Source organism: Acinonyx jubatus, chromosome B4 (assembly GCF_027475565.1).
Source record: "Acinonyx jubatus isolate Ajub_Pintada_27869175 chromosome B4, VMU_Ajub_asm_v1.0, whole genome shotgun sequence".
Lineage (NCBI taxonomy): Eukaryota > Metazoa > Chordata > Mammalia > Carnivora > Felidae > Acinonyx > Acinonyx jubatus.
This window is the reverse complement of record NC_069387.1, coordinates 46,467,331-46,481,211: the sequence shown is the minus strand read 5'-3', so window position 1 is coordinate 46,481,211 and position 13,881 is coordinate 46,467,331. Positions and strand designations below refer to the sequence as shown.

Genomic DNA, 13,881 nt, shown 5'->3' with positions numbered 1-13,881 from the left:
GAAGAACATGCAAATATTATTTTTTACATATGTTTCAGGTTTCCCCAATGTTTTTCTTTTCTAAACTGAAAAGAAAAATCATTGCCAGCACAGTAATATCTAAAAGTTTTATTTCTTTTTCTTTCTTATGAAATAAGATTTGTGATTCTCATGGGCAGACAGATGTTTTCATGGACAGTATAAAGGGGAGAACATTCAAAGGGGAAAATTTCTTTTAAAGTTTATTTTAAAATGTTTTAAGTTTATTTATTTTGAGAGGGCATGAGCAGGAGAGGGGCAGAGAGAGGGAGAGAGAGAATTCCAAGCAGGCTCTGTGCTGCCAGCACAGAGCCCCATGTGGGACTCAAACTCACTAACTGTGATATCACAACCTGAGCCGAGATCAAGAGTTGGATGCTTGACTGACTGGCCACCAGGTGCCTTAAAGTTTATTTTAGAGAGAGAAAGATAGTGTGAGGGAGGAGGAGGGTCCAAGAGAGAGAATCTCAAGCAGGCCCCCTCCTGTCAGCACAGAGCCCTGTACAGGGCTCGATCCTGCAATCCCACCATGAGATCATGACCTTAGCTAAAATCCAGTGGGACGCTTAACCAACTGAGCCACCCAGGTGTTCCCGAAGGGGGAAAATTTTTAAAAGACCCATGCAAGAATGAAATCAACTCCACTTTTTGTCTCCATGTTTTCAGAAAAGTTAGATAGGTTGTAGTTATACCTTTTTTTTTTAATCGATAATTGGACAGTCACTTTCTTCCACATGAATTTTTACTCAGTGTTAAGTGTGTGTGTGTGTGTGTGTGTGTGTGTGTGTGTGTGTGAGAGAGAGAGAGAGAGAGAGAGAGAGAGAGAGAGAGAGAGAAGCGGTACATGTTGAGGGGCTGGGAAGTGAAAAGTAGCAAGGGAGACTTTCAAGAGCAGTCTTCTGGAAGTTCAAAACAAATCAATAAATATTTATCGAATACTTAACACAAGCAAGGCACTAATTTGAATACTGAAAAGGATAGTAAAAGGACAAGATTTGATTCTTACCTTCCAATAGTGTATTGTCTATCATGGAAAACAAGATACAGACACATGAAAAGTTAAGTAATAAAAAGGAACAAAACAGGTCATGTTGGTAATGATGAAGTACTGAAATGTAGACTGGCAGCTAGAAAGGGCAGGAGGAGAGAAGAGAGGGAGAGAGAGAGAGAGAGAGAGAGAGAGAGAGAGAGAGAGAGAGACACCTTGAATGTCAGGGAGGTGTAGAGAGAGGGTAAGACTTGACCTGAGTCCATAAGCATGAGCAAGATTTGGATTACTCAATTGAGTGAAAATAGAAGAGAGGTAAGAAAGTTGACAAAACATTCAGGGGACAGTAAAGCTGCCACTTAGCTTCAGCAAGAGTTCATATAGAGGATGAGAGAACTCTAAATAGATAGATAGGGCCAGGAGGTAGAGAGCCTTGACTGAGGGTAGCTTTTTGCTCTGGGGAATGGGGAGCCATTGGAGAGTTTTGAGCAGGAGTGACATAGCACTAAAAAGTCTAGCAAGATTAAGTTCAAGTGGCGTTTGGGCAGAGGGCCCAGGAGGGGACTGGGTGTGATAATTTAAAGGCCTGGTCTAGGATGAAAATTGTGGGGATAAGAAGGAAGAGACAAATGCAATAATTATTTTGTAAAAACAGGAATGTTTTAGGGTACTCACGGGGCATGGAAAACTAAGAAAAGGAAGCAGTCAGAAACACCTGGGAGGTTTCAAGATAAACAAATATTTGTATATTAATAGCTAATATTTGCTGAGAGCCTACTGTGTGTCATGCACTATTCCAAGTGCTTGGTAAATGCTAATGAGAGAGGGGAATTAGGAAGTTAGCTATCTTGAGGGGGAAGATAAAACAAACCCATCTGTTACACTTGGAGTTTGTAATGGGGAATCAGGTGGAAATGGCCAACAAGACATAGAAATGGGGGATGAGAAAGAGGTCAGGACCACAGGGATAGAACTGGGATTCATGCACTTAGAGGAAGAATTCGTGTCCTGAAAATGTCTAAAATGAACGGAGACCCTTACTGAATTCCCCCCCCCCCAAAAAAAAAACCTCAAATAAAGGAAAAGATAAAGAAAAGCATACAGGAAAGAAGGCAAAGAAGGAAGAAGCAAGCTAAGTACCGAGAATATGCTATGTATTTGATTATTCAGATCATGAGTATGGTTCTGCCTCCGTTACTGAAGGTAACTGAGAGTTGATTGTAGCTCCAAATAAGTATTTTAATATTGTACTTTAAGTCCAGAGAGAGGTTAGATATTCTGTGCCAAAGCAAGATAAACTTTTTCGATTCTTAACCACGCCAAGTAAATAAATATTCTAGCTCTTGTTGTGTGTCTCTAACAAGAACACCAAGAATATAGCCCTAGACTTTCATAAGTTACTTCTTCCCAGAGTGTGATCTGAGAATTAATTCCTCTGTAAGTCTAGTCAAGCTTACTACTTTGTGGTTTGTTTCCTGTTTTCCTATAAGGAAAATTAATTCCATTTCTTCACTTTTTTAGCTTAGTGCTTGTAAAATATGACAGATTGACAGTCCTAGAGTCTGGAGTTCTCTTGTTATTCTGTATGTGTGTCTTGACCAGCAATGTGCCTCCAGTCTTTCTTAGAGCTGTACAGAGGCAGTGTGTTTCACCCTCTTCTCTGTCGACCTCCCTTATGAGGCTGGCACGAGGGACAATTAAAGGCAACTGATGCTTCGTGGTGGTTTAAATAATGATTAAGAGCCCCGGCTGTGAAGCCATTCAGATCTGGGTTTGGATTTTAGTCCTGCCATGTTAGAAATTTTCTCCTGCCCGTTGCTTCTCTTGACAACATTATTCTTAGTATGAGGCAGTGGAAGGAGTATGGGTTTTAGAATCGCACAGAATTAAGTGAGATCAACTGCCAGTGCCACCAACCTTGGACCTCCATTATAATGTGATCTATTATTTTATAGCATGTCTGTGAGAATTTAAAATAATGCAAGGCATCCAGAACAGAGCTTGGCATGTACTCAATAAATAGTAGCATTATTAGAGGGTTTTTTTTTTTTTTAATTGAATGACCAGGACAGAAATACAACTTCCAAGCAATTTCACTTATAGGCTAGACATCCATGAGATTCATTTACCTTGGGGAGACAAAATTCTGAGAAGGGGAAAAATATCAATCAACTTATTTTATACATAATGCTAAACTACAGCTGACATTTTAACTGATTTTATTGCTTCTGAGAATGCAGCTAATAAGAGCGGTCAGCTTATTTTTCTCTTCATTCATGTTGCAAAGATGAAATTATAACAGAAAGAGAGAAGTCAAAGCTGTGCCAGAATTTTAACACTGCATGAGTAGTGGTCTTGTTGCCAAAAGGCGAGAACTTGACTTGGACTTGACTTTGCTATGTTTGACCTGATATCAGAACACTCAGGTAGAGTGGTCCAATCAGAGATATCAAACTGAAGGTCAGGAAGGAGATGGGACCTCTGATGGAGATTTTGGAGGCCTTGATGTAGAAGTGATGGCTGATATGATGGCTATGAATGAGTCTTGGGGAGAGAATAGAGAGCAGGGGTGACAGTCTTGGGGTGCCCCCAAGCTAGGGGGTTTCAAGTGAAAATGGACAGAAAAGGAAAGAGAACTAACTTAAGAAGTATGAGGAGAATCAAAAAATTATTCTATTTTAAACAACAAATAAACAAGGGAAAGGATAGCTGCTGAAAATTTGGGAGTGTCAACTGTTAGAAGCTGTATAATGTCTAGGAGAATGATGATGAAGCAAAGCCTACTGCTTTTATTTTTGTTGACCTTCAATTATTGATAACCGTGTAAATTGAAGAGTTCTGGTAGAATGATAGAGGCAAAAGCCAAGATTGCAAGGGTTAAGGAGTGAGGTCTGATAGGGGAAAAGGGACAATCAGGTGTCAGTTAACTTTTTTCAACAGTTTGAAGTAAAATGAGATAGGAAATGGAATTACTTTTCAGAGATTGGAAAACAAATCACTTTATGACCTGCCTTGGTCAACAAAGAGTTAATGGTATAAATGCACAGTAATTTCAGAAGCATTAAAGAGCATGTTTCCATGGAAACATCAACCTACAGAGGAAGAGAAAGAGCTAGGATCCCCTGACAAAGAAGGAACAGCAGAGTTCTAGCCCCCACACAGTACAGCAGGGAGAAATGATTACACGTTTCTTTTAGCTTCCCTGTGAAGGATACATTTGGGGTTCATGGTGCTGTCCTTTTGAGGACAAGCAAAGAGGGAAATAGAGTTTGTTTTAAATAAATGCTTGCCCTCACCTTGCTTTAAATTCTGACTCAAGGGTCAGGCTTATTTTAGAATATTGGAAAAGATCAACGGGTGTCTTAAGTAGCTAACTAAAATTAAATAAACAAAAACTTTAATCTTTCCCTGACCTCTCTATCCTAACCTGATCTGAAAACAGTGCCATAAAGTACTGTGATGTAGAGCAGCACTTGCAAAAACTCTAGAAACATAGGATGTGTGTTTGGCTAGTAACCTTTGACCAGCACCTTGGCATTATGGTTTCCATCTTGGTGTATTCTCGTTGATTAGATATACATTTCATCTCACTGTTTTCAACTCTGTGAGATCCCTTTCACTATTGCCTGGTATGCATTTCCTGTACCTTCAAATCCAATCGTACTTTTGGGGATGGGTCCTCCCACTCAACCGTAGTCCCGGAAAGCCATTTCTCCACACTGTGCTGGGGGAGCCACATTAACCAAGTTGCTGACCAACTTTCCTGATGGTTCACTTTCTCCATTCCCATTTTATATTGAACTTAGCATCTCTTTTGTTCCCCTGGTCTTTCCCTGGACCCTAGACTCAAAAAATCATTTTATTTTCTATGTGAAAGGGCTTTCTCCATGGGGTAGGTATGGCTCCCTGGGTTTTCTGAAGACAGAGAAATGTTTTTGAATACTGCTGTTTTTGTATGGCATGTGCAGCATGATGTAATTATGGAACACCTATCTCCCCTAAGACTTAATCTTCACCCAGGCATCTTGACTCCTCTGTCTGTTGGAAACCATCACCTGACCCTGGAATATTCTCCCTCTTTTGACCCTCTTTCCCTGCCATTCAATATAATTGCTTCTAGAAATATCCATTTGAAGACGTCTGACAACCATTACTGGGAGACTAAATGATAACCCCCTTTTCCCATGGATGACAGCAACTCATAACCTCCACTCCTAATCCCTGCAACTGAAGCCACCTCAATAATTCATTTTTTCACCCTTTTTGCTACCCTTTATTAGAACTATTGGAGGGAGTTGTGAAATTAAGCTTATGGTAGCTACAGAGGCGGTGGGAGCCATTGTGTATGGAGGTACTGCTGATGTGTTAATTTTGTTGACCACCTGAAGTATAATAGAGAATAGAGAGGGGCTCCAGAATAGAGAAGAACAAATTGAGGAAATGGAGAAAGCTCAAAAACGAAAAGAAGCGCCTCCTTATTTTTTTCCCCTGATATCATTCCCAGATCACTTTGAATTTTTGACCAAGGGCTTCTTGGGTATATATATGCCCAGGGTTTCTTATAATTCAGTCTGAAAGTTCACAGGAAGAAAAGGGCTTATGGTCAAAGGTGAATGTCCTAGAGAAATCTTTGCCAGTCATTGTTTGGCTGGTCTTGGCATAGCCCCTGAGCAGTATTGCCAGCTGATGGGCTAAAGTGGGTGTCAGAGAGGCAAGTCTTCACCTTAAAATTATTAGTGGGCATAAAAAAGAAATATCAGTGTACTCAGAGATCAGCTCGCCTTTGACCTGTCTTGGTGTTTTCTCTGGGAAGGTCCAACCACTTAGCTTTGATAGCCTGTAAGTCTATATTGCAACATATTGAGCACCTCATTTATGGAACAGGAAAGAAATTTTTTATTCAGGACTTTTTAAAAGGAAAATGAGTTTAACTTATGTATATAATGGAAATATGAACTCAAAAAGAGATAGGTGGCAATAACAGTATCCAGAAGAGTTACTTGATTCCTTCCCACTGGGAAGTTCCACCTTTCCGACTGCCTCTAGTAACTCTGAATTTCCCTAGCACTTTAGCAGGTCTCAGCTATAGTGGATGTGACTAAAGTTTATGGGCATGAGAGCAAGGAGGGATTCCTTTTCCATTACTGAGTTCTGTGCACAGTTTCCTGAATGGGAAACAGCTTTGCTGTTCAGCACACTTTGTTAATTGACATCAGAAGGTCGAATAACTATATTGTACACCTGAAACTAATATTACACTGTATGTTAACTAACTGGAATTTAAATAAAAACTTTAAAAAATAGGGAAAACTTCACTGTTGTGATTAGGTATACCTGTTCCCTACTGTGTGTCTAAGAAAGCATTAAATGAAATGGTGTAGCAATAAAAAAAGGGGGGGGGGTGGCCTCACTAGTTTCCAAGGAATACACAAACAAGGATGTGCCCCCCTCCAAAGGAATTTTAAAGAGAGTTACAGAGTGTTGAAAGCAGGGCTCTAGGAGATCAGAATGGGGGTCATTTTGAGGAGTCACTTTTTCTAGGCCAAAACTATGGGGATATGAGCTCATCTTTTGCCTTTCTCAGGAAGTGAACTTTATATTGAAGTATATTTGAGTGATTCCCCACTACACAGACCCTCACGAGGGTTACTGATCATAGTAAGAAACCAAATGGTCCAGAGCCTTCAGAGTTTGGGGTATTATCGGAATGAGAGGAAATGTTCTGGACTGGTGGCATTGGGAAAAAGCAGAGACCTAGGAATTAGGAGACTCAGATTCTGAATTTAACCTGCCAAAGAGTAGCAGCATTTCCCCAGGCCTTGGTGCGTTTGGTTCTAAATATGAAAAGTTAGACTGATTCCCAAAGTCCCTGCAAACTTACATTCTCTGATAACCAAGCAACCAAAAAAAAAAAAAAAAAAAAGGTAATTACAGTAAGAGATGCAGCTAACACATAATGTTCACTGGGGGACAGGTGCATTTCTAAGTCCGATCTGTGTATTGAATTACTTGATCCTCACAACAGTCCTATGAGGTAGGTACTGTTTTTATTCACATCCTTAATGAGGAAGAAATGGAGACAGAAGTTAAATAATTTGTGAGATCACACAGCTTCAGAACTGGCGGATCAAAGACTTGGGCAGGGCTCGTCTGACCCCAGTGTCCTTGCTCTTACACACCCCACTGCAGGGCCCGTTGTTGATGGTTGTTGTTGTTGTGTATGTGTGTATTCAATGCATACCACATTCCTTTCCTCTTTGCTTAACCTATTCTGTTTCTCCCTTTTGTTTTCTTTCTACTCCTCACCACTAAAGCATTTTGAGGCATTGCCCGGGCTTTGTCATTCATTTGAGGATAGGCTATTTTATTAATGAGGACAAGTTCCTGGGTTTGATCCAGATGGACCCATCAGGAAGTCCAGAGGAGAATTGTTTTCTGGCTATGGCCTGCCACATCGACCCAACTTGGTGAAAGGGTACTACTGGTGGGTAGGCATGAGGTCATTGCAGCTCGTGGCATAGCCACTCAGAATATGCTCGTTGCTTTAACATCTTTCTGGAGGAACGGTAATGTTCTCGGTCTTCTTATATTCAAGCAGGGATTGCTGAGCAACTTCCAGCAATGCCTCTCCACTTTCATTTCACATGAAAATAATTCATGGCATTCATTCATGAAGCAGCACTTTTTCCCTCTGTTAGGCCAAGGGGCCTGAGAAGCCTCTTGGTTGCAATAGATGGTGAATTGATACATCACCATTTACTCCTCAAATGAACTCAGCTCAGCCCAGGCTGCTAAGGGGCCAGAGCACAATCTTCACCACCAGCAGGTGAGAGGAAGTATATTAAACTTATATCAGTCAGTCCTCAAGATACTTTACTATCTCATTAATTTAACACTGGGAATTTAGAATTTAAATCACTAAAATATGGACTAGCCCAAACTTGAACCCTTTGTGATTTGTGAAGAATGGTTTGCAAAATAGATTAATGATATAAACGCCATTTCAGAGAAAATGTTTAATTTACTGGAAGACAAACTATTTTTTAATCTTTTTCAAGCAATTATTAAATTAATATGACAACGCACTCTTTAAATTAGTTTTTCCTGAGGTTCTCTATTAAGTGTCGTTATACGGAAATAAGAGAAAAGAACTGTATTTTACAGCTTAGGAAACTGGTATTTCTAATTATTCCGTTCAACAGCGTGGTGTAATATTTCTATATATGACATTATATGTCAGAGGAAACCTTTAAAACTTCTTCAAATACCTTTTCCTTAAAAAGAAAACCATTACTGGCAAGAATAAAATAATTCGTGCATCTTGAAAAGATGGCCACACAGTTTAGGAACTGATGGGTCTAGGATTTGAACAGAGGTTGTCTGACTGCATGATCCTTGCTCTTAAAACACTCTCCATGCTACACTGGCTAGTAGTGGTGATGGGTGGTTATGGAGAATGCGCACTACAGTCCTTTCCTCTTCAGTTTCTTTTCTCTTTCTCTTTCTCTTTATTTTCCATTAGCATTTTGGGACAATGTCTAAATCTTCGCTTGCATGTAGGATATCTTACTAATGATATATTTCTCCTGGGCTTAATCTCAGAAGAACCCATTGGTGAGTCTAGTGGACAATTATTTCCCTGGCCATGGCTTGCCGTGTAGACAGCACTGTACTGGTCATTTTGGATTTACGTTGATAATTGTGAATTTCTAAGGTGGGGAAAAGTCAGAAGTTTTCTATTTAGTTTACCAAACCATAACACTGACTGTCCAACTTTTCAATATCCTTGCCTCCTTCCCCTAATACCGGTCTCTAATCAGGTAGCTTTTAAATGTTTTAAAGTCTGCTATTTCTAATCCTGTGAGAAATTGTTTCCACTATTTCAAGAGGAAATGTGTGTATGAAAGAATACTAAGTGAAATAGTAAAGTGGTTAAGAGAGACAAGAGAAAGACGGAAAGATTTGTGGTTTTGCCGTTCAGATGATAGAGAGTATAATAATGTAATGTAACAGATGAAATAGATAATCTATTTCATGTCAGGGGAGCAGCCCTGTACTTCCCTCATCAGGCAAGGAAGATAGTGTGAACCAGTCAGTCTTATAGATGAGGGAGCTGAAGGCCTTAGAAAGTAAGTAACACACCAAAGATTCAGTTATAGAGTTACAGAATTTTGGAGTTAGAAATTGTAAACAAGGGATCAAGAATTCAAGTTTTGTGCCTGGAATTTTGTTCCTTTATTGCTTCACTCTTAATAGCTAGAGAATGGAAACTGAGAGCTATGAAAAATTCTACTGTTTTTGAGATGTGCTGGACCCTGGGTGAGGGTACCTGGATCCTGCTTCCAGCCCCGTCATGTGATCTTGGTAAAGCCACAAATCCTTCTGGACTTCCATCAGCTTCATCTAGAAATTAAAGGATTGGATGAAGGGAAAGACTTATCTTTCTCATTACCACGTATATTTCTTATTAACAGACATTAATTTTAAAAATTGAGGGCCTTGTAAAAGTATGGAGGGCAGAATGAGAATTACAGTGCCAGGGCTCTTGGTTTGCTGGGAAAATTCTAGCAGAGCTCTTCTGGATGCCTCCCACACAGGGCATCCTGCTAAATCATTGCTTTAGGTATCATTGTGGTGCAGTGGATGAGCTCTGAGTGGCATGGTCAATGTCAAAGAGGCACAAGGGCTTTTTTACCTCAGCTTGACCTCATTAAACCCACTGGAGTATGACTTTAGCCATATAAAGCAAATGTATTGGCTCTGAGCCCATCGGGGTTCTGAGGCTCTTTCTCAACAAGGAATCAAGCAGGAAATGAGATGCATTTTATTTCATGCAGTCTGTATTAGGGATCTACATAGTCCAAGGCATGACACGTGACATGAGAGTGCTAAAATGCACATCTGGGGCTCACAAAACTGCTTTCACCTTCACTAGGTGTTATAACGAAAAGAACACTTAACTGAAAACCAGAAGACTTGAACTCCAGTACTGAACGGGCAGGTCACCTTGGAAAATAAGGGTAGCATCTTGGGACCTGTTTTCCCCTTCCCTCAATGGGTAGTTTCTAAATTTTCTTCTGGTTCTAACAGTTTGAGGTTCTGTGTAGTATTAGAACTTTATGAGACACAAGGAGGTTCGTTAGGGTCCATCTGCATCCTGGAGACAAATCAAGCTATATATATATGTGTGTGTGTATATATATATATATATATTATATATATATATATATATATATAGTTGTTTTGCCATTCAATATGTGTATGTGTGTGTGTGTGTGTGTGTGTGTATATATATATATATATATATATATATATATATACACCAAACCTTGCTGGGATTTCCAGGGGCCTAGAGTCTTCCAGGAAGAGCTTCTGAATCTGACTGCCACTTGAGCTAGGCTTTCTGACTGTCTGCTTGAGGATGACACGTTTAGAGGAAAACAGAATGTCTGTCCCATCTTAATTATAGTTTAATCCTTTACCAAGGATTTACACATGGAAGCTTTGGGATTTTAATTAATGTTCAAAATTGGCAAAGTGCAGCCAGATCCAAAGGTGGTTGGATATTTTCAGGCCTTATGGAAAGTTAAATTGACGAATGTGACCATTTGACCTAGTTTATCCCTCCCTACGTGGAGTGCAATCTCCATTCCTCCAGTGTGTCTTCCATTGATAATTGGGTCTTGTTATAATGTAGTTATCACACTTTAACTCACAAGATCCAAAATGAGGCAAGTTTCTTGCCTTTAGATATTCAAATGACACTAATATATTTCTTTTTCTGATTTCTTCCCATTAAATAACCTTATGTTTGTATCCTGTTTTCTATAGTTTTCCTATCCATTATTTCATTTGATTTTTTTAATCCATTATTTCATTTGATTAGCACATTGGGCTTCTCTGATAAGCAGGAGGTAGAATGGTGTTTCCATTTTGAAGAAGAAATGCCAAAGTCCCATGCCTAGAAGTGACCACACTCCTGATTATTTTATCACACTTGCTGTCCCTAGTGAATGGACTGCTTTGTTCTGCTATTCAAAGGGCATCCTTGTTCAGGGCGGGTGTGTATTTGCAAGCTCCTCACTAATAGCCAAATGTTGGCACGTTAGAGGGAATTACTCAGAAAAACACAATGTGAATGATTAATCTGCATACTGCTGAAGGATATGAATAATTAAGGGATACTTTGAGAAGAATATTTTGCATATTGTCATAAAATGTATCAATATTTTTGATAAGTGTAAAATACATGAGAAGTGTCTAGGTAGAATAAAATGGACCTGTAGAGCTGTAAGAGAAAGAACATCCCAGAGGGAGTTCATTTAAAAAATCAAAAGGATGTGCAACAGGAATAACTAGAAAAATTTAACTACAGAGCAATTACATTACCCATGAATGTAGTTTATTTTCTGACAGTTTGAATTTTAAAACTTATACACCCAATTCAATGCTGTCCCCTTCAAAGAAGTCATCTTGAGAAGCATTTATGCTTCTTATTACTTGTTTTTGGAACTTTTCTCATAATTGCTTTCTGAAATGGACATTTCTTAAAAAACATTGTAAAGGTCTTTTAGATAAAGTCAGAATTATTCAGAGCCATGTCAGGTGAAAAAAGAGGGTGCTTAAGCTAGGTAACTAATTTCTCTCTCTTTCCCTTCCTCTTTCTCCCTTTCTCCTCCTCCCTTTCCTCTAAAAAAAAAAAGAGAGAGAGAGAGAGAGAAAACTAATTTTTTTTGCATGCCTCATTAACCTTCTCTGAAGAATTCCAGAAATTATTCTAAGCAATGCAGTATTATTATAATAAGAATGTATTTTCCAAGTTAATTACATTGGGTGCTTAAATTCTGGTTTGTTAGTTTGAAGTGTTTTGTGGTTTTGTAATTCTGTTCCTTGGAATGAATTATATAGGGCTTTGGCTGGAGTGTTGAAGTTGTAAAGTATAGGAGACCTGATTATTATTTTCTAACTAGTGATGGGCTTGAGCAAGCAGCATGGACCCGAGAGATGAGGGGCAGTACAAGGGATGGAGGAGATGCTGTGTGGAGTGTTGAGTTGAATTAGGAGGCACTACACTTTTACCAGTTGGAAGTGTCCAGAAAGAGCAGCCAGGGGATAAGGAGAATGGGGGCTTGAAGTCATGGCATATGATAACTACGTGAAGGAACTGGTGATGTTAAACCTGATGTGACATATGTCAGGCTGGTGTGGTAAAGAGATCATGGGACTAGAAATATGGCTTAAAATGTAATTTCTGCTCTAAATTAGTTGTAGGACATTGGGAAAATAATTTGACTTCTCAGTGCTTCAGTTTCCTATCAGGTAAAAATTATAGAACTAGGCGCACCTGGGTAGCTCAGTCGGTTGGGCGCCCGACTTCGTTTGGCTCAGGTCATGATCTCACAGTTTGTGAAATCGAGCCCCGCGTCAGGCTCTGTGCTGACAGCTCAGAGTCTGGAGGCTGCTTCAGATTCTGTGTCTCCCTGTCTGTCTCTGCCCCTCCCCCCACTCCCGCTCTGTCTCTCAAAAATAAATAATAAAAAATTTGTTTTAATGTTTAAAAACATAAAATAAAATTGTAGAACTAAGTGAGCTTCAGTTTTCTTCAAAGATTAAAATTTACTTTACAAGGTAGACATGATAATTGTCTTTGAATAGTTGAAGAGCTTTCATGTGGAAGAAGGAGTAGACTAAGACTGAATAATATCTAAGAAGGAGCCAGTACCCAGGGGTTTCAGGAAAGCAAATTGCTTTTTTTTTTAATGTTTGTTTATTTTTGAGACAGCACAGCTGGGGAGGGACAGAGAGAGGGGGGGACAGAGGATCCAAAGTGGGCTCTGTGCTGACAGCAGCAAGCCTGATGTGGGGCTCGAACTCACGAACTCACTGAGCCAAAGTCAGGCACTCAACCCACTGAGCCACCAAGGTGCCCTGAGCAGATTTCAACTTTAAGTAGAAAACAAAACAAAACAAAACAAAAAATAAAAAAAGGCACCCTGCCCAACAGTGAGATGGCACTCTTGATGGTAGAGGGTGCAGTGATAACAAGAAGGGCTGAGAGAGCCAATTTTCTGTTGTAGAGGGAAAGCATAAACTGTGAGAAGTGGTGGACCAGTTGACTACGAAAGTCTCTTTCAATTCTGAGATTCTAGAGGCCTCTATTCTTTTGAGGCCTTCTGTGTTCTTGATTGCATTTGTGAAGACCGTAAGACCAGAGAATGACAGGCTGAAAAAGCCCAGGCAGCTCTTGAAATAATAAGTGGTCCATGCGGGTTTGGTTCATGACGTCTAGTATTCTTTTTATAAGTGCCTGAAGGATCTGCATCTTAGCAACCTTGTTAGTTAACCTAATGTTACCTGGAAGAACAAAGAGCCTCACAGTTTCATTGAATGAGAAGACTTAAAACAGGATCCTTTAAGCTGCCTCCTGATACATTCTTCTTCCCTTCAGTGTGTTAGGAAACTGTTGTTGGTCACAAATTCGAAGCCCCTAGAACCCTGGTGGCAATTACAAGATACCTTTTTTGCTTCTCAGCAGAGACACCTCACGACGGCATCAGACCCAAGGCTCTAGAGTAGCATGTCATGTGAACACTGAGCTAATCATTATTGACTCCTTGGGCCATTATGGTAAAGGAACATTAATTACCATCAGCACAGTTGCACTAATGTGGTTGTAATGAGCACGCCTGTGGGAATTCCCAGTGAGGGAGCTCTTCATCAGATCGGAGCAGCCAGCAGAGGAACAGGGGTGAGCTGGAGGTGCAGGTGTTGAGGGGGAAGATAAGTTCATTGGTTTGACGCCAGTTACTTCCAGAGTTACTGCTAATTTACGTGCCTGTGCCTGGAATACTTTCTGAGATACCTCTCCCTCCTTC

The 13,881-nt window shown here is 39.9% G+C and overlaps 1 protein-coding gene across 1 annotated transcript in view; it reads left to right on the top strand.

Annotated features, from left to right (window-relative positions):
- The window catches only part of GRIN2B (glutamate ionotropic receptor NMDA type subunit 2B), a 421,692-nt gene that overhangs the window by 285,347 nt on the left and 122,464 nt on the right, over window positions 1–13,881 (top strand). The gene's annotated exons all lie outside the window — the stretch shown is intronic.